The sequence below is a fragment of the Monodelphis domestica genome, chromosome 1 (genome assembly GCF_027887165.1).
Source record: "Monodelphis domestica isolate mMonDom1 chromosome 1, mMonDom1.pri, whole genome shotgun sequence".
Lineage (NCBI taxonomy): Eukaryota > Metazoa > Chordata > Mammalia > Didelphimorphia > Didelphidae > Monodelphis > Monodelphis domestica.
This window is the reverse complement of record NC_077227.1, coordinates 78,147,017-78,165,265: the sequence shown is the minus strand read 5'-3', so window position 1 is coordinate 78,165,265 and position 18,249 is coordinate 78,147,017. Positions and strand designations below refer to the sequence as shown.

Here is an 18,249-nt window from a genome sequence, read left to right as displayed (position 1 = left end):
AGAGGATTCCCGGCCTGTCCAAGTTCAGCCTGGAGCTGGGTCTGGAGAGCAGGGCTCATCAAGTGCCACCTTTTCCTTTATGTAAAAGAGCTTACTGCTGGTCTTATAAAGGGAGTTTCCTGTCTCCTTTGATACCTAGCTGTATCACCGAACCTATTTTAAGGTGGAATGAAGGTGCCAGGGGGTGGACCTTCCCACCAGAAAAGGGTTTTATAGGAAGGTTTTCGAAAGACTTGTTTTTCCTCCCCCCTCCCCCATTGAAAGGGCACACTTCTAGGCTACTACCAAATATTCTCCTGTTTTAGGGATTCAGCTCCTTAAACTCCTCTGGATTTCTGAAGCCATCCTGCACATGCTCCTAGATTGATCTTCTCTTAGTACAACTGTACCTTGTCTCATTGCTATTACCCTCAGTACTTGACCATTGCCAACAGGATCAAGTCCCCCTTTCTTAACGGTGGTATCCAGGTTCTACAGGCCTGCTTTGCCTGTCTGATCTACTTCTCATTTGCCCAAAGGGATCTACTTGTGCCTTTATCCTTCCTATATTCACCAATTTCCTTTTCTATTCATTCATGTTCTGCCTCTACAAGCTTTCTGGATTTTCCACCTCCCCAAGTTAGAAGTGTTCCCTCTTTCTTCTTTGAGCCTCTTATACAGTTATTGCCTGTACAGTTGTTTTGGTCCTTGTGTTATCTTTTATTTTGTGTATGTGAAATTTCCCCCAGTAGAAAACTTATTTGAGGACAAGCTTTGGCTTTAGGGGAGCTTATCTTTAAAGCTGAAAAGGATCTTAGAGGCCATCTATCTAGTCTGACCCCCTTATTTTGTGTAAGAGAAAAAGAAAAAACTGAGACTCGGGATGCAATAGGTACTAACATAGTTGTTAATTTAAACAGTTCTTCCATCCTGCAGTCTTGATCTGTCACATGTAGTCCTACTCTTACTTCAACAAATATTTATAAGTATCTACTGTGTGCTCACTAGACACTGGAGATATAAAGACAACAATGCAATAGTTCCTACTATCAAGAAGCTTCCTTTTTCTGAAGGGGTTGGAGGGTTAGAGGAAGACACATGCTGTGCAGAAGTGTAATATAATTTATCTGGCTGAACAGTGTTGGCAAAATAGGTTCATAGTGGAGAGGGGGTCACAAAGGGGACATTTTGCAATGTGGTAAAAGGGATATGTGTGAGAGAGATCCTTTTTTTGGGGGCAAAGGCCTAAAATTGTGGTACATATTTGGCATTCCAATAACATCTCTGAAGCCTCACCCAGTGACAGTTTAAATTGTGGCTATTCCCCCATGTTTAGAGAAGCTATTCCTTCCCCCCATGACCTTTCTTTACTATTCTCATCCTTGAGATAGATAGAGTTCTTCATGAGAAGAATTCCTTCCCTTCCCTTCCTTTTATGCCACTGTGTAATGTCATTTCATGCAACAAAAATTACTTTTGACTAAACTCTAGAGTTCTGTTTTTCTTCCCTCAGACAAATTTGTATCCATGTCTCTGAGGTAGTTAAATGGTGTGCACTGACTTGATAGAAACCCAGGTGACTGGGAAGGTCCTATCTGTGGCAAAACTGAACCTTAAACATCCAGGATTGATGGAATTGGAGATAATCTTTAACTTTGGGGATTCCTGTTTTATAATTCTTCTCAAACTTTTTACTTCACTGGGACTTGTGGGTGAGGATCAAGAGGCCCTAGCATATTTGTTATAAAAGAAAATAATTCTGCACCTATTACTATGGTTGTTGATAATTAATGAATGGGAATATCCTTCCAAACTCTTCTTTTGTAGTCATTGGTTAACCCTCTTGTGGTACATACTTTTATTCATGGACTATGTAATTCAGCAGCCTACAAGGAAAAGCATATGGTTTGTCCTTAGTTCAATGAACAAATCTCTGTTGACCTCGTTGGTTTGGGGAGTTCTTAAAATAGGAATCTTGGTCAGAACACAGAGGGTGGATAGGCCTCTTGTCAGTATCTTACATTTCCCTCTATTCACAGTGGTGATTGCTAGACCCTTATCTCTACTGAACCACCAGCTGTGAGTGATGAAGAGAAATCCAGGGATACAGATAGAGGGGCCAGCTAGTCTCCATTCTTTTATTTAGAACCACAGTGGAAGAACTGTCTCTGAAATCAGGACCCGTATTCAAATTCTAGTTCTTCCACTTATTAACTAGGATCTGGGCAAGTCATTTTTCTCTTTGGATTTTGATTCTATAAAATGGAGGGCACAACACTAGATGTTCCCAGACCTTTACAACTCCTTAATACTATGACTCTTTTGAGATTTTCCTTTTGCAAAGATTTAAAATGAGGATAACATATACCTGTATCCTACCTAGTTCTCAGAAGTAGGATAGAAACTGGGAACACCTTATATGCAATATATGTTAATGGAATGATGGGAGAGACACTGCTTCAGGAGTTGAAATGTCCATTCTAGTTGTAGATCTGCCTTAGAAAAAGACACTTAACCTTTAACTGCCTCTGGGCTATAGTTTCTTATAAAGCATATGAAAATAACCAACCAACTTCAGACCTTAAAAGAATGCCATGTGGTCAAAAGTAAGCTGATAGTTAAGAAAATGCTTTTGGAAAAATTATATGCCCTGTACAAATGTGAGGTCAAAGAATGTTGTTTCATTGATTTGGGATTTGGTTGAAAGGTGTTTCCAGCTATAACAGATGCTTAGCTCTGTGAGTATACCTAAAATTTTTTAAAATCATTTTTTATGAAACTCTTACTAAAATTCTTCTCTCTTTAAGCTCCTCCTCCACAATAAGTGTGATTTAATCTTTTCTCACTGAAACAGGGTCATGGTTATTTAATAGGCTTGAGTATATTTGCCCTTATATTGAATAGCCCCAGATGGCCAGCTATGTTTTGAATTTTTTGGACTAGGAAATTAGATAAGCAAACTTGTTAGAATTGTGTCTAATAGAGGGCCTATGGGGCTCATGGGGCTCAAGGAGTCTGCACAGAAGTCAAATTTATAAGCTTAAGTGTCCAGTCTTTGGTGGATCAGACAGGTTTTTTTTTTTTACTTCTGGATTCATAGTCATGTTTCAAAAAGTCTCTTTGTTTCCTGTGCTTGGTGTACAGTTTGAGTGAAGTGGGGTTGATTGCTACTGCCTCAATGGATGCTAAAAGCCATTAATACTGTTTTATTCCACTTTAAAGGGTTAATTTTTTTTTAAATCCCATTTTCCCTCTGAGAGATATAGGAATATTATGACTTGGCACCAAGATAGGGAAACATAGAACATATGATAGGGAACCATAACCAATCCAAGATAGGAAAACATAAAACAGGAAGAAGAAAAAAAATACCAACTAGAGTGAATTTTACCTATCACTAACAGTCACATGTTAGAACTTCTCTGGTACTGGCTGGGTATGTACATATCTCCAGGCCATGTGTGGCAAATTGCTTCCCCTTCTTCTGAAGTTAAGCAGTGACTGGAATAGAGTGATTGAATGATGAGGGGAAACTTAGCTTTGTGCTGATCATCCTGATTCCATACGAGAATTCCCTATACTAGGCAGCTTAGGAACAGTGTACCATTTCGGGTAAAGACCACTTGCCTACTGTGTGCTGGACATCCTGGGGTTCTACTTGAAAGCTAAGATGCAAGAGTACCATTTTTACTTTGGGCCTGTTTCCAGACTTATAAAAATTATCTCCAGAGCAAGGGCTAAGAAGTAACTAAAACCTAGGTAGAGGAAACTTGGCTAATACAGACACTGAAATCTGGGTGCAGATCTCTGTCTTGAGCCAAAGAACCTCCTCCTTACACCTCATATTAAAGAGAATATCTTTTTCTTAGTGAGGGAAGTACTTTTCTAGTGGAAACAGCTGTCCAGATTTCCTAGCTTTAGTCTGAAGTCCTAAAGAAGGTATGGGTATAGGATTTGGGGTAATGGGAGAGTATCCCCAGAATAAAATTCTTCCTTTGTTTTTTTTTAAATATAAATACTGGAAAGGTCCTTAGAAAAAATTTAGAAAGCCTTTAACTTTGGTTGCATAAGAATAATAAGAATACCTGAGGTGCTTCTCAGTGTTGCCAGTTATCACTGACCCTCTTTGATAAGAATATTAACATTTACATAGCACTTTGAGATTAGGAAAGTGTTTTACTTTGCTACCTCTTTGATTCTAGAAACTACTGGTGAGGTTGGTAGGTGCTGTCATTATCCTCATTTTACTGATAAAGAAACCAGGGCTAAGAAAAGTAAAGTGATTTGTTCAAGGTCACAAAACTAAATGCCTAAAGCAGGATTTAAACTAGGTGGTGAACTGCCCTTAAGGATTGTAAGGGCCCTGCCACAGCTCCCATAGGTAGGAGGGATGATCATTAATTAATGTAGGAGACTCCAAAGTCCCTCACTTCATCTTGAGATACCCATGCTCTGGTTCATGGCAGTCCTCATGCAACCTCACCCACTTCCACCACTATTACCACCACTGCATCCCCTACAAAAACCCAACATCAAAACAGAAGAAATCATCCAACAAGGAAGGGAAGCTGAGGTTCAGATTTCCCCTGCCCCTTCTTTCTCCCAAGGAGGTACTCTCTCAGCCCTGCTGTAGATCTGGTCTTGATCCTGTTCCTAGGAGCAACCCAAATAGAAGGTAAACAAACATCTCTGGCTCCTCAAGTGAATGTGCCTGGGTAGAAGCTTCCATACCTCAGAAACTCAGGGACTTGACAGTGGCCACTGGAGGGACTTTGGATTTGCTCCTGATTTCTCAAGGGAATTGATGAAATATAGATTCGTGTTAGGAAAGTGCTTGTGCTGGAGCCTTTTTCCCCGTCTGTAATTACTTCTGTAGAAATGGAGAATGGGGGCAATTATCTACATCATTAAGGCCTTTTTTTTTTTACCCCAAATACCCAAGTGATTGAAATAAAAATGTGTTTGGGGCTCTACCCTCTCCATAGCTAGGGAATTGGCACCAGTTCTTTATTTGGTTTATGTTTTGACAGCCAGGCAAGCTCTAGTAGGATGATGTCCCTCCCTATGATAAAGATGGACCTAGTGTATACACACTCACACTCGTTCTCTCTCTCTCTCTCTCTCTCTCTCTCTCTCTCTCTCTCTCTCTCTCTCTCTCTCTCTCTCTCTCTCCCCCCTCCCTCCCTCCCTCCCTCTCATCCTCTCACCCTCTTGCCCCCTCTCTCCTATACCCACATCTGGGATCCTGGCCAAATCATCCACTTTGAGTTTCCCTGAGGGTCTCCTATAATCCCCTCCAGTATTGCTTTCCTTACCTTCTAGTCCCAGGAGAGACAGTGTCTCCACTTGCTAAATAACAATTATTTAGATAGGGTTGTTTTAAGGAGAACACCTGGGCAGCCTTAGGGGTACAGGTAAATAGGGCCTTCTCTTCTCTTCCTCCCTCCTTGTTCATAAGGGTGTTTTTCTGTTACATTTTAAACCCTTACTTTCAGTCTTAGTAACTACTTTTAAGACTGAAGGGCTAGGGTTATAGGCCCACAGGACTAAGTCACTTGCCCAGGGTCATAAAACTAGGACATATCTGAGGTCAAACTTGAACCCAGGACCTCTTCTCTCTAGGCCTAGATCTCAATCCACTGTGCCACCTAGCTGCCCCTTAAGAGGTTTTTTAGAAACCAGTTTTATGAGGCAGTCATGTGGCACATGTGAGCATGCATAGTCTCCTGACCTCTCTCAGAATTTGCATTAGAGTAGAACAGGTGCTTCAGATGCCTTTCTGTTCTAAGTCTATATGATTCTGTTGGAATGAAGTACTTATTCAGTAGCTTGTATCTATACTGCATGCCCCTGCATATAGCATTTATTGTGGCTGTCACCAGTGCTTGGACTTTTGGATACTTTGTTCACCACTTTTTATAGGTTTTGTTTCTAGAAAACATTTTTTGACACTTTCAGGCAGGGTGCCTGTGAATTTCTTCCGCAGAAACATTTTTCATGTTGAAAAACTGAATTTCTGCACATTTTTGTCTGAGAGCCATCTGTTTGGCTAGGAGAGTAACCATTTAAAACATATTAAAAAATTAACATTGGATTGATGTTTTAAACTTGCTTTTTAACTTTTACACTTAAGATCATTTCCCTGCCTGATGTATCTGAGAGAGACTTTCTGGATAGAAAAGAAATGAGCCCAGCCAGGAAGTGTCTAAGACTGGCCCTTCATCTCTCACATTTTTGGGGCCTTGATCAGGCCCCCTAACAGGCTTCTCTGCAAGTTAGTTGCAGCTCATACAGGGCTGAAAGGTGAGGTTTCTACCTTGAAAGTTTCTTCTACAGATATCCATACCATTTTTTAGCCATTTCCCCAAAGTCCTCATTAGGATTTTTGTTCATTCATTCTCATTCACTTTTACTCTCCTGTAGTTGTATTTATGGTATACCATATTCTTTTGCTTGTTTGTTTTTCTACCTTGCATTCTTTCATAAAAGCCTTTTCTGATTAGTGGTCCTTGATTTTAGTTGCATCATAGTCCTCCTTTACTCTAAGGTGTCACAATTTAACTCTCTCCTGTTCATTGTTGGATAAAAATGTCTGGAGAACAGCCACGGTTACCTAAAGGGGCACACCTAGTCAAGACATATCCATCATACCTACTTCATGCCCATGCCATTCTTTTGGTCTTGTGCTTTGCTAGTGTCCATGAAACCCGTTCTTCTCCCTGCTACAGCCCCCTTTTGGCCCTGCTAGTTTCACTGAAGGTAACATTTCTTACATAGAATTTCTCCCCGTTAGTGTGAGAGCCTTGAGAGTAGAGACTGTCAAGATTTTTCTTTTTGTGTCTCAGCCTGTAGTAAAAATGCTTATTCATTCATGAATAGTCTTTAGTTCACTTATGCTTAATAAATATTGTACTATTTGCTGAATTATTACACTGTGCACTAAGGCATCATGGTTAACGTTGCTTCCTTATTTTTAGTCAGCAAATATCATTCAGCCCTTACAGTATGCCATAGGCATTGTGCTCAGTGTGCAGGGACATGATAGGAAAGAGAAGCATACAGTTTTTTCCCTTAGGGAGCTTGCATTACTTTGGGAACAACTTCATAGTGTTCAGCATCTTCACTTATTTTGTCACCTCACCCTGATCCCAATTCCACTTGGACCTTTGGGTGGTAATGGGCTGTCCTTGGGAATGAACTAGGTCAGGGAGCATGGGCCAGTTTGTGGCACCAGCTAGATCCCCATGCCTGGGTGGGCATTTCCTGCTAGGTGGATGACAGAGAAGTAGTAGGGAGAAGTTAGGACTGGAGAGATCTGGAGGAAGCAGCCCAGCAGTGTCACCACACCAGCATTTTCCCTCAAAATGCATTTCTACTTTGTTGCATACCAGACAGACACTGGAGTGTAATAACTAATCCTGGCAGGGTTCCAGGAGTGAGCTGGGTAAGACCCAAGGTAACCCTGAATCTGCTCTCTGAAGGAGTGTTCATGTCCGAGTGGGGCTCCTCTCCATTTACCTTGTGCCCTTTTCCCATTAGGGCCCTTGGTATCTGTTTCACTTTGATGCCTATTTGGTGTCACTTTCTGGTGCTGAGGAAGGAGATATGAGGCCACGTGGGGCTTTGGAACTTTTCGTATTTCTCTGACTGTTGAAGAGTTTGTTTCCACAGCTCCCCTTCACCACCACCACCCCCTACCCCGCCCCCCCCCCTGCTTTCTCCCACTCTATCTTCTCTTTCTTTCCCTCTATTTCCCTTTAAGGCTCCAAGCTGATTTTTGGTTTAATCTATCCAATTAGGGCCCTACTGTTCAAAAGCATCACCTGTAGGTAACAGAGACCCTAGCAAGTTCCTATGTAGGTAGACCATGGAGGTCTGACTACAGAAGATAGGGCATGCTAACCCTTTCACTTGTAGTCAGCATCTTTGATTTGAAACAGGATTGAGTCCAGGACTGCCCTCCTAATGATAGCTTGCATTTCTTGGTGAATTTTGGTTACAAAGCACTTTTTATACATTATCCCATTTGATTGCTTTAACCCTTTGAGACCGGTAGTTTACACTTGGGGAAACAGGCTTTGAGAATTAGAAGACTGGTCCAAGATCATACATCTTTTCACAAGTGGTGGGACCAGGATGTAACACAAATAAGTTATTCTTCCCTGTACCACAAGGCTTTCTCTGAGGATAGAACAGTAAGTGAAATGGTGAATTTGCCTTTTTCTGGTGACAAAACCTTTCCTTGTGTCTGAGAAATTTGACCCTAAGCATTAGGGCAAGGTGCAATAGACATTGTCATGGATGGCTGGTGAAAGAGGGTTAGACTCTCCCAGGGACTGAATCTGAGTGTGTCCTTGTTTTTGAGGATGAGATTGTGCTTTCCTAGCAGCCCCCAGTTATAGGGCAGCCTCATTGAATTCTGAGTTCACATTTCCTACCTCCTATTTTGGTAGAGGAAGTAAACGAGCTTTCTAGGCACCCCCAGATTCATAAACTTCGAGTCTTGCATTTTTTAGTGGTTCCCAACTAGTAGTATGAGGGGAGGAATTATATTACATCAAAGAAATGCTTTCAACCAGGCAGTTTTTTATTGAACAATCTGATGTACCTAGGTCCATGATGCTGAACCTATAGCCAAAAAGGGCACACAGTGCCCTTTCTGTGGTCACACCTGCAGTTGCCTGCCAGAGTTGGTTACTAGAAAGCCAGAGGGTTTGGGGCAGAGCTGTTTCCTGCCCCCTCTCCATGTGCCTGAGGACATTCCTCACTTCTCTCACCCCTCTGCCCATTAGCCCAATGTGACCACTTTCTCCTTCTGTCTGGGGTAAGGTGGGGTGTGGTAGGGCATGGCACTCAGTCTCTGAGGGGGTAGGCAGAGCCCATCACTCTGTCTCTGACCTGGGCTTATATTTTCACAGGATAGACTTGATCATCAAAACCTTGTTTTTTACTTTGGGTAGTAAAACCTACTTAAGAAACAAATAATACATACATAGTAAAGTATTAAAATTCTACATTATAGGTAATTAGAGAATATTATCAATCAACAATTATTTATTGGTTATTGCATATCAGAGAATACAAAGATAGAAGAATAGAACAGAATAGAAGCCACCCCTGCCTTCCAGGAGCTCACTTAATGGGAAATGGAAGAGTTTATGTGAGGTAAGTACTAAGTGATTATACTATGAATGGCCTCCTGCAGAAGGAGGGAGAGGAAGCACTTGAGCTGAGTTATAAAGGAAACCAGGGATTTTAAGACAGTGAGCCAAGGAGGGAGAGCCTTCCAGGAATGGGAGACAGGCAAGGCAAAATTATGGAGATGGAGGGAAACAAGGAGGCCAGCATGGCTGGGCCACAGAGCTTCTGGGAAGGAGTAATGTGTGAAGAAGACTGGAAAGGCTGGAAGGGCTCAGGTCTTGAGCTTTACGTGGCAAACTGGGCTAGGCATGAAAGAGTCACTATGTTTATGGTGATGGGGGTGAGGTCAGAGCCACACTGGAAAAATTGATAGAGTTGCTGGGTAGAGTATGGATTGGAGGGAGAGGGTAGGAAGACCAGTTAGGAAACTCTCACAGTAATCAGGTAAGGGGATAGCTGTGAGGTGCAGTGGTCATAGATGCTGCCAAGATAGGAATGACAGGATACGACAGAATGCCTGGAAGAGTTGAGGATGACACCAAGGTTGTGAACCTGGGAGACTAGGAGGGCAGTCATACCCTTAACAGTAATGGGGTAGTTCAGAAGAGGGAAGAAGGTTTGGAGAAGACAACAGTGAATTCTCTTCTGGATGTGTGAAGTTTGAAATGTCTACAGCACAGTTTGAAATGACTTGAAGACAGTGCTATAGGACTAGTCTTCAAGAGAATCTGGGACTTGATTTATAGAACCTAGGAGTCATCTGGATAGATTTAAATCCATGGGAGCTGGTGGGGCCATCAATTAAAAGCGTATAGAGAATAGAACAGGGCCCAGGACAAAGTTCTGGGGAGGTCACCCCACAATTAGTGATCATGATACGGATAAAGCTCCAGCAAAAGACACAGAGGACTGATTGTTCTTTAGGTAGGAGAACCAAGAGAAAAAACACAGAAGAGATTGCAGAGGGGGGAGAATTGAGTGAAAGAAGAGGAAGAAGAACTAAATTAGGATTTTAAAAAATCCTCACCTTCTACTCTAGTATCAGTTCTAAGACAGAAGAGTGGCAAGGGCTAGGTGATTGGGATTAAGTGACTTCACCAAGGTCACACAATTAGGAAGCATCTGAGACCAGAGTTGAACTCAGGACCTCATGTCTCTAGGCCTGGCTCTCTCCACAGAGCCACCTAGCTGCCCCACAAAATCCATCATTTCTTATACCATGATATTATTACATTATATTCATCTATATTCTCCAATCTAATGCACTCCCTTAGAGTCTAAATCTATTGTTTTCTAATACCCCACCTTTCAAACATGTCTTCTATAGTGTCCTCTTCTTATCTCCTGCTTGTGTGTATATAGAACCATCCATTTCAGATTAAGTTCAGAAGATGCCCATTCTCCCATGTTTGTATATTCTTCTCACTCATGAATCCCACCTTATTTGTCCTTCCTTCTACATTAGGGCTCCCTTCAAAGTCTTTTAACAGACTCATCCCCCACCCCTTCCATTTTCTTTTTTAGCATTCTCAGAACCCTTTGTAGACATTAAGGTTCTAAAGATACCCTTGTTTCTTCTCTCCTTATTAATATGTTAGTATTAAATCAGCAAACAACTCCTTCCAATTACTCAAGAAAATTTGCCTTTCTAAGTTTCTCTGAACCCTTGTGTTTGTATTTCAAAGTTCCTTCTTAGCTCTGGTTTTCTTGTCAGAAATACTTGGAAGTCCTCTGTTTCATTAAGATCCATCCCCTCCCCTCCTTTAGGATTAGGATTATATTCAGTTTTGCAGGAACAATTACTTGATTGTAAACCAATCACTTGTTCCCTTTTTGGAATATTATATTCCATTATCTCTTGACTTATAGCAGAAGTCCCATAGATCTTAGAAAATACTGATGGCACTTTAGCTGCTTCTTTCCAGATACTTGCAATACTTTTTTCTTTGACATGGGAGCATTGGATTTTGTCTGTGACATGATTAGGACTGTGGGGGCTCTTTTCAGGATTCTATCTTTACCTTCTGGCTCTAATGATCTGGGTAGATTTTATTTATGATTTCTTGAAATAAGTTGTCTACATGTAAACTTTTTTTTTTTTTAACAAAGAGCATGGCTTTCAGGAAGTCATATGATTATTACATCATCTCCTTGATCTGTTCTCCAGGTCAGATCTTGTTTTTTTTCTTTTTCTTTTTTTCAGTCTTGATTTTTTTTGTCTCATATGATTTCTGTTCGGTCTCTTGTAGTTTTCAGGGAGTCCGTTTTTTGTTTTTTTTTTGTTAGGTTTACTCCTTTTTCCCAGTTACTTATTCTAATATTTTTCCTCTGGAATTTTTTTCCTTCAGTCTTTTCTTGTTTCTTTTAGATAGTAGTCTGTGTAATTTTGGGTTTTCCCCCTTTAAGTCTCTGCTTACAGTTATTCCTTCCTTATGAGGGGTTGGAATGTCTGGCTCTGCAATAATTTTAATACTGGCTAGTATTTTACTTATCTCTCCAGCTTTAGTCACTGAATTGGGACTTTGTACCAGTGCCAGGCTCAGCTATAAACCTCCTTCACACTTCTACGTGAGTTAATCAGACCTGCTTGGTATGTCCTGGGTCACTTGGGTTCTTGCACTGATTTCTGCCCCCAGTGGCTTGGCTCCCTCCTTATAGAGAGTTGGGGACCTCAGAGCCTCCAGGCTTTATCTCCTCCTAGTCTGAGTGTTTAGTCACCTTGCTGGTCATGGGGCTTTCTAGACCTTTCTTAGGGGAGTTGTAAGCAGACACAAAACAGTATTATTGAGGCATATTTGGGCCTACTAGAGGGCTGACCACCTAGTTCTGGCCCTGAGTCTTCTGAGGGGTCAAGAGGGAACCTGACTTTTTATGTGATCCTGAAGTAGAAGTTGTCATTTAATAATTTCTGATTTGATTTCTTGATCATTATCTGGTCTTGTAGGAACTTCATATTGTGCTGAAGATTAGGGAAGTTGGGCCACTTGCCCCAGGCTACTAACTTGGCTGAAAGTTTATGGAATTTTTTTTTCAAACAGCTTAGTTGAGAAAGGGAGAAGAAAAATAAGAATTGCAAGAAGGGGGGTGGTAAGATCTAGTGAAGATTTTTTGGGAGTGGTGGTATTGAAGATTAGAGGGGGGAGGATAATAGTGAGGGTAATATATTAAAGGAGATGGGAGGAGATCAGGGTTACATATAGAGGAATTGGTCTTGGTGAACTGTTGGGGATGGGAGAAAGAGTTGGGTTTTCTTTTTACCAAGAGTTGGGTTTTCTATTTAAGTGGAGGCAGCATAGTAAAGAAAGCTATGGTAGCGGATTGGAGGTGGGGGTAGTGTTAGAAATTTTCCTTGTTCTGGACAGACAGAAGGATAGGATATCTATGAGATGTCAGAAAGAAAGGGCATTTCTGGTATGTGGGGTAGGGAATAAATAGCAGGAGCAGGGGCATACAAAGGCATAAGTGACTGTGATTCAGTTAAATTAGATTTCATTCATTTAGTGTTTATTCTGTGCAAGGCACTGTGCCAGGGAATGAAATAATAGTAACCTTTATATAGCTCTGTTATCTCATTTGATCTTTACAACAGTCCTCTGAAGAGATAGGTATGCTTTTATTATCCCAAATTTAAAGATGAGGAAACTAAAGCTGAGTTGAAGTGACTTGCTCAGGGTCACACAAAGCAATACAGACAAGCCAGGTGACTCTGAAAGGCACAGGTTGGACTTAATAAAAGAGAAGCAAGATACAAGTACACCTATCATGCTGCTGTGTCATGGACAGACTTTTTTGGTTTGATCATGTCTGTGGAAATACCTATTTTATTTGGTATTTTTAAAACTTAAAATAAAAAAAATTAAAGTGCATTTTTAAAAAAAACATTTGTTAACAATTACTATAACACTTCAACCTTGCAGGTAGATAAGACTGTAGCTGGGAACCCTTTAGGAAGCTCTGGGGTCTCAGTTGTCTTGTCCATTTACTAGGTTAATCTTTTATGAGGGTTACCAGTACTCTCCTGTCAGATGTATGGATTCCCAAAATAGAAAGATGCTGCCCACTTCTTTCTACCCAACCCTTCTTTGGGCAGAGGAGAAGAATCACTTCAGTCTCTACTCACCTCTGATCAATCCATAGGATTGAAATAGGAGAAGAGTTAAAAGAATTTTTAACTAGTCCAAGTTCAGGCTTATTCATAAAAACCAGAAACAAAATAAATATAAAGCAAGATGTTTTGAATTTAGATACATTAACAATTTTCTCAGTATTTGACCTTCTGGTATCTGCATCCCAGAAGTAACCCACCCATTCTGCTCAGACTGATACCAACATTGTTTTTAAGCTATTAAATGAGCTAAATGTTGATCTCTCTGTTTCTTACTTAGTGCTCCCTTCTTCAGCACACACAGTGGGAAATGGAATTGTTTAAACCTGCCACTATACTTCAGGACCCTTTAATGTGCCAGGATAGAGGTGTGGTGGAGGAGGCTGGTTTTACTACAGTCCTGTGAGTGTGATAGACCAGGGGTAATAAAATTGAATAAGAAGGGTGAGATCAGATAAAGGAGGGCCTGGAACATGGGGATTTGGTGGTTAGTAAATTTGGGAGCCATTTTGGAAGGTTATTGGCAAAGAGAGTGATATGAAAATTGTTTTAAGATTAATCTGCTGGAGGTGGGGTAGCTGGGTGGCTCAGTGAATTGAAACAGGCCTAGAGGTAGGAGGTCCTAGGTTCAAATCTGGCCTCAGACACTTGCTAACTCTGTGACCCTGGGCAAGTCACTTAACCCCCATTGCCTAGCTCTTACTGCTCCTCTGCCTTAGAACCAATGCACAGGAGTGATTCTAAGATGGAAGGTAAGGGTTTAAAAAAAAAAAAGATTAATCTGCCAGGGACAAAACAACCTGGCCTGGTTGTCTCAGGCATGTCTTGGCTATGTGACCCTGGACAAGTCACTTAACCCTAGTTGTCTAGCCCTTGCCACTCTTCAGTCCTAGAATTGATACTAAGATAGAAGGTAAGGATTTGTATTTAAAAAGGGAAAAAAAAGATTAATCTAGTGGTCATTCAAGATAAATTTAAGGAGTGAGAGAGGAGGAGGGGTAAAAAGATCAGTCCTGCATAGAGAGTAAGGGCTTAGCTTAGCATTGTGAGGAAAGAATTCAATCCAAAAGACATATTAAAGGAAGATTCAAAGGACTGTGGGACAGATTTGTTGTATCTTATGACAAGGACAGAGAAAAGATGACCTTGAGGCTTTATGGATGGAAGAATGGTGGTACAATTTTCAGAAATAAGAAATTTTGAGGAAGAATTTATTCAGGGAAGATGGAGAGGTAGCCAGAAGTGACATTCAAGAGCAAGTAGTTGAGTTTTTTTAAGGTTTGGGAAAATCCATACATGGTTAAAAGTACCTGATGTAAGGAGAGGTTTGGGAGGAAGGCTGTGGTTGCTAGAGAAGAGAGGATAAGTGGGAAAGCTAGGCCCTTGAAGAGGTGGAATCTAAAGAACAAACAAAAGACTTAGCTTTTGAAAAGAGAAAATAATTTATTTCTTAACAATCAGATATAAGAGTTAGAGGGACAGCAGATAGTCAGAGTCTATTCTAACATAAGAAACCTTCCCAGATTGTTTAGAGGGTTTAAAAAAAAAGTTTATAGTTCCTGACACATTAGTAAGCTTTGTATAAATGATAGCTATTATCAGCATCATCATTATTAATATTATGGCTTAGGATAACCTGAAGCCTTGGATTATCCTTAGCCTTTGGAAGGAACTTGAACCTAAAGCTTTCTTGATTCTTCTCTCTTGATTCAGCCCCTTCCTTAAAGCCTGAGGTGCAGTGGCTGTCTCAGATTCCCTGAAATAGATCTATCTGCATACAAGATGTTCCTGGTTAGAAGCCCTTTCTGGGAATAACTTTGCTTCCTGCCCCAGCAAACAGGAATCGGAATCCTTTCCTGACATTCTCCCATTGTCCAGTGTGGAAGCACACAGCTCTCTCTCGACGTCTCCTACAGCAGGCTCAGGCCAGCCCTGCACAGCTCATTCTTCCTTCCCTCTTCCATCATCAGTGGTGTCTGTGCTTTGTAGCCCCACATCATTAGGGGATAGCATTCCCAGGTCTGGACACTTTCCCTCATGTAAAGTGAGGGCATTGGGCCAGCTACACTCCAGACACTCCTGCTTTTCTGGCCCCTCAAGCTGCTGTTTTCCTAAAACTCTGTGTGGTTTACCTAAACCTTCATAAGAGTGAGGGTTGGAGCTTGGTCGGGCCTCTTAAATCAGGGCTCAGCCTTAGCCCAAGGCAGGTCTCCTCATTCTCTTAAGTATTTTTTCACTTCCTCTTAACCAACAATCCTTTTGTCTATCTATCTCCATGTTGGAAGTCTCTTCCTTCCAGAACCTCTCTGGTTAAGCCGTGTTTCTTTCCTCACCTCATGCTGAACTTTGTTTACACTATTTCCTTAGTTTGACCTATTCACCTTTTCTTGGAGATATTTCTTATATTTTCTGATACTGAATTGGAAATTCAAGGATAATTAGAATTTCAGTACATAAAGATTTGGGAGGGAGGTGGAGGATAACAGGTTGGGATTCCAGAACCCAGAAAAGAAAGGCAGAGGGAAGTCATTGGATCATTGAATTATAGACTTAGAGGAAACCTAGAGGAAGTGATAGAGCTAAGTTTTGAACTAGGACCTGGGACTTCACATCCCACCACACTTTGCCATTGTGCCCCTGGTACCTCTTAGTGTGAGATGTGTGTGTGTAATCACTTCATAAAGGTAAAATAGTAAGTATTATTAATAAAAGCATAGTGGGCTGAACAGAGTGATATAGGGTTACAAAGATTGTTAGTTTCTTGAAGGCAAATTCTGACTTTTGCTTCTTTTGTATTCCCAGTGCTTACATGGTGCCTAGCATTTTGTAGACACTTAATAAAGATTTATCAACTAACTACCCAGGTAAATTGGAGTCAGATTGTAGAGGTCCTTGAGTGTTAGACTACAAATTTTGAATTTTATTTATCATGCCCTAAACAATTAATAGTCCAATTCTTCATAACCCCATTTGGGGGGATTCTCTTGGCAGAGATAGTGGAGTGGTCTACCATTTCCTTCTCCAATTCATTTTGCCCAGGGTCATACAGCTAGTGTCCAAGCCTGGATTTAAACCCACGATTTCCTGACCAGGCCTGGTGTCCTATTCCCTGTGCCATCTAGCTGCCCAATGGACTTTGGGGTGATACAAATACAAGCACAAAGTCTCTGCCCCCCAGGAGCTTCTATTTTTCCATTCTAATAGCTGAAAAAGGGAGGGAGAAGAGGAGAAAGTCTGAAGAGTTTGTAGTGGAGTCTGCAGAGGAATGAAGTAGTGGCTGACTTGGAGGCCCTTTTTTTTTTTTTTAAACCTTTACCTTCCATCTAGGAGTCAATTCCAAGGCAGAAGAGTGGTAAGGGCTAGGCAATGGGGGTCAAGTGACTTGCCCAGGGTCACACAGCTGGGAAGTGTCTGAGGCCAGATTTGAACCTAGGACCTCCCATCTCTAGACCTGGCTCTCAATCCACTGAGACACCCAGCTGTCCCCTTGGACACCTTCTTTAAAATGAAGGTTGGGCTGGAGACAGCCTATCAGACATTGCCCTAGGGCAGTGATGGAGAATGTTTTGGAGACCAAATGCCCATACTGTACCCAAACTACAGACTGTGTGGAGAAGGGGAGAGGAACAGCCCCACCCCCACATCCCTCTGGCTTTCGAGTATCAAACTTTCTGCTGGGAGGTGCCCGCAGAAAGGGCTCTGAGTGTCCTCCCTCTAGCATGAGTGCCATAGGTTCACCAACATGACCTTAGGGGATAAGAACTTCCAGGGCTAGAAAGCTGTGGTGGCATGGTAGACAAAAGGTCCAGAATGGAGCCAGAGATAAATTCTTTCTTTTGTAAGAAACTTCTTACAGAGTTGGGTTCAGGGTATGAGGGCTTGCCAAGCCCTTGTCAGAGCTCTTTTATTCACCTTTGGTGTCCACCTGTCCCCCAGATCTCTCCCATGCCTCATAGGAGCTGTAGCTGCAGAGTAGCCACATTCTTTTTTTTTTTTAAACCCTTACCTTCTGTCTTGGAGTCAATACTGTGCATTGGCTCCAAGGCAGAAGAGTGGTAAGGGCTAGGCAATGGGGGTCAAGTGACTTGCCCAGGGTCACACAGCTAGGAAGTGGCTGAGGCCGGATTTGAACCTAGGATCTCCCGTCTCTAGGCCTGGTTCTCAATTCACTGAGCTACCCAGCTGCCCCCGAGTAGCCACATTCTGATTAAAAAACAAAACAAAAAGTTTGTGTTGTGAGGCAGGGGTATCTACTCAAACATGTGAAAACTTCCCCTGTCACCCTAATGCCACTCATCCTGACTTATCTTGCCACTGGACTTTGAAGACTCTATAAGAGAGAAAGACTTGTGCAACTTTGCTTCACTTTAATGCAGTTCACACAGAGTGTCATTGGTACCTTTGAAATGAAGAAAGAGTAACAAACTTATGTTTGATTTTACTTTTTTCAGTTGAAAAGCATTTATTTTCTCTCCTTGCCTTCTCCCTGCCACTGGAAAAAAATAATGAATCCTTATAACAAATAAGAATATCCAAATAAAACAAATTCCCACAGTGGCTGTATCCCCCAGTGTGTATCTCATCCTGCATCTTGAGTCTATCACCTCTCCAGCAGATGGTACATAGTACACTTGGGTTATCATGGGATCTCTAAAGTGTAGTTGTTTATTGAATCAACCAGAATTCTTTTTTTTTTTAAATATATTTTATTTGATCATTTCCAAGCATTATTCGTTAAAGACATAGATCATTTTCTTTTCCTCCCCCCCACCCCCCATAGCCGACGCGTAAGTCCACTGGGCATTAGATGTTTTCTTGATTTGAACCCATTGCTTTGTTGATAGTATTTGCATTAGAGTGTTCATTTAAAGTCTGTCCTCTGTCATGTCCCCTCAACCTCTGTATTCAGGCAGTTGCTTTTTCTCGGTGTTTCCACTCCCATAGTTTATCCTTTGCTTATGAATGGTGTTTTTTTTCTCCTGGATCCCTGAAAGTTGTTCAGGGACATTACACCGCCACTAATG

The 18,249-nt window shown here is 41.5% G+C and overlaps 1 protein-coding gene across 2 annotated transcripts in view; it reads left to right on the top strand.

Moving 5' to 3' along the window:
* Positions 1-18,249, top strand: part of UBTD1 (ubiquitin domain containing 1) — a 73,388-nt gene that overhangs the window by 868 nt on the left and 54,271 nt on the right. The window contains exon 2 of one of the 2 annotated variants that reach the window (XM_056801596.1): positions 9,055-9,144. The exons of the other annotated variant lie outside the window; for it this stretch is intronic. The gene's annotated coding sequence lies outside the window, so the exon portion shown is untranslated. The remainder of the gene's footprint in view (positions 1-9,054; positions 9,145-18,249) is intronic. 2 annotated transcript variants of the gene reach the window in all.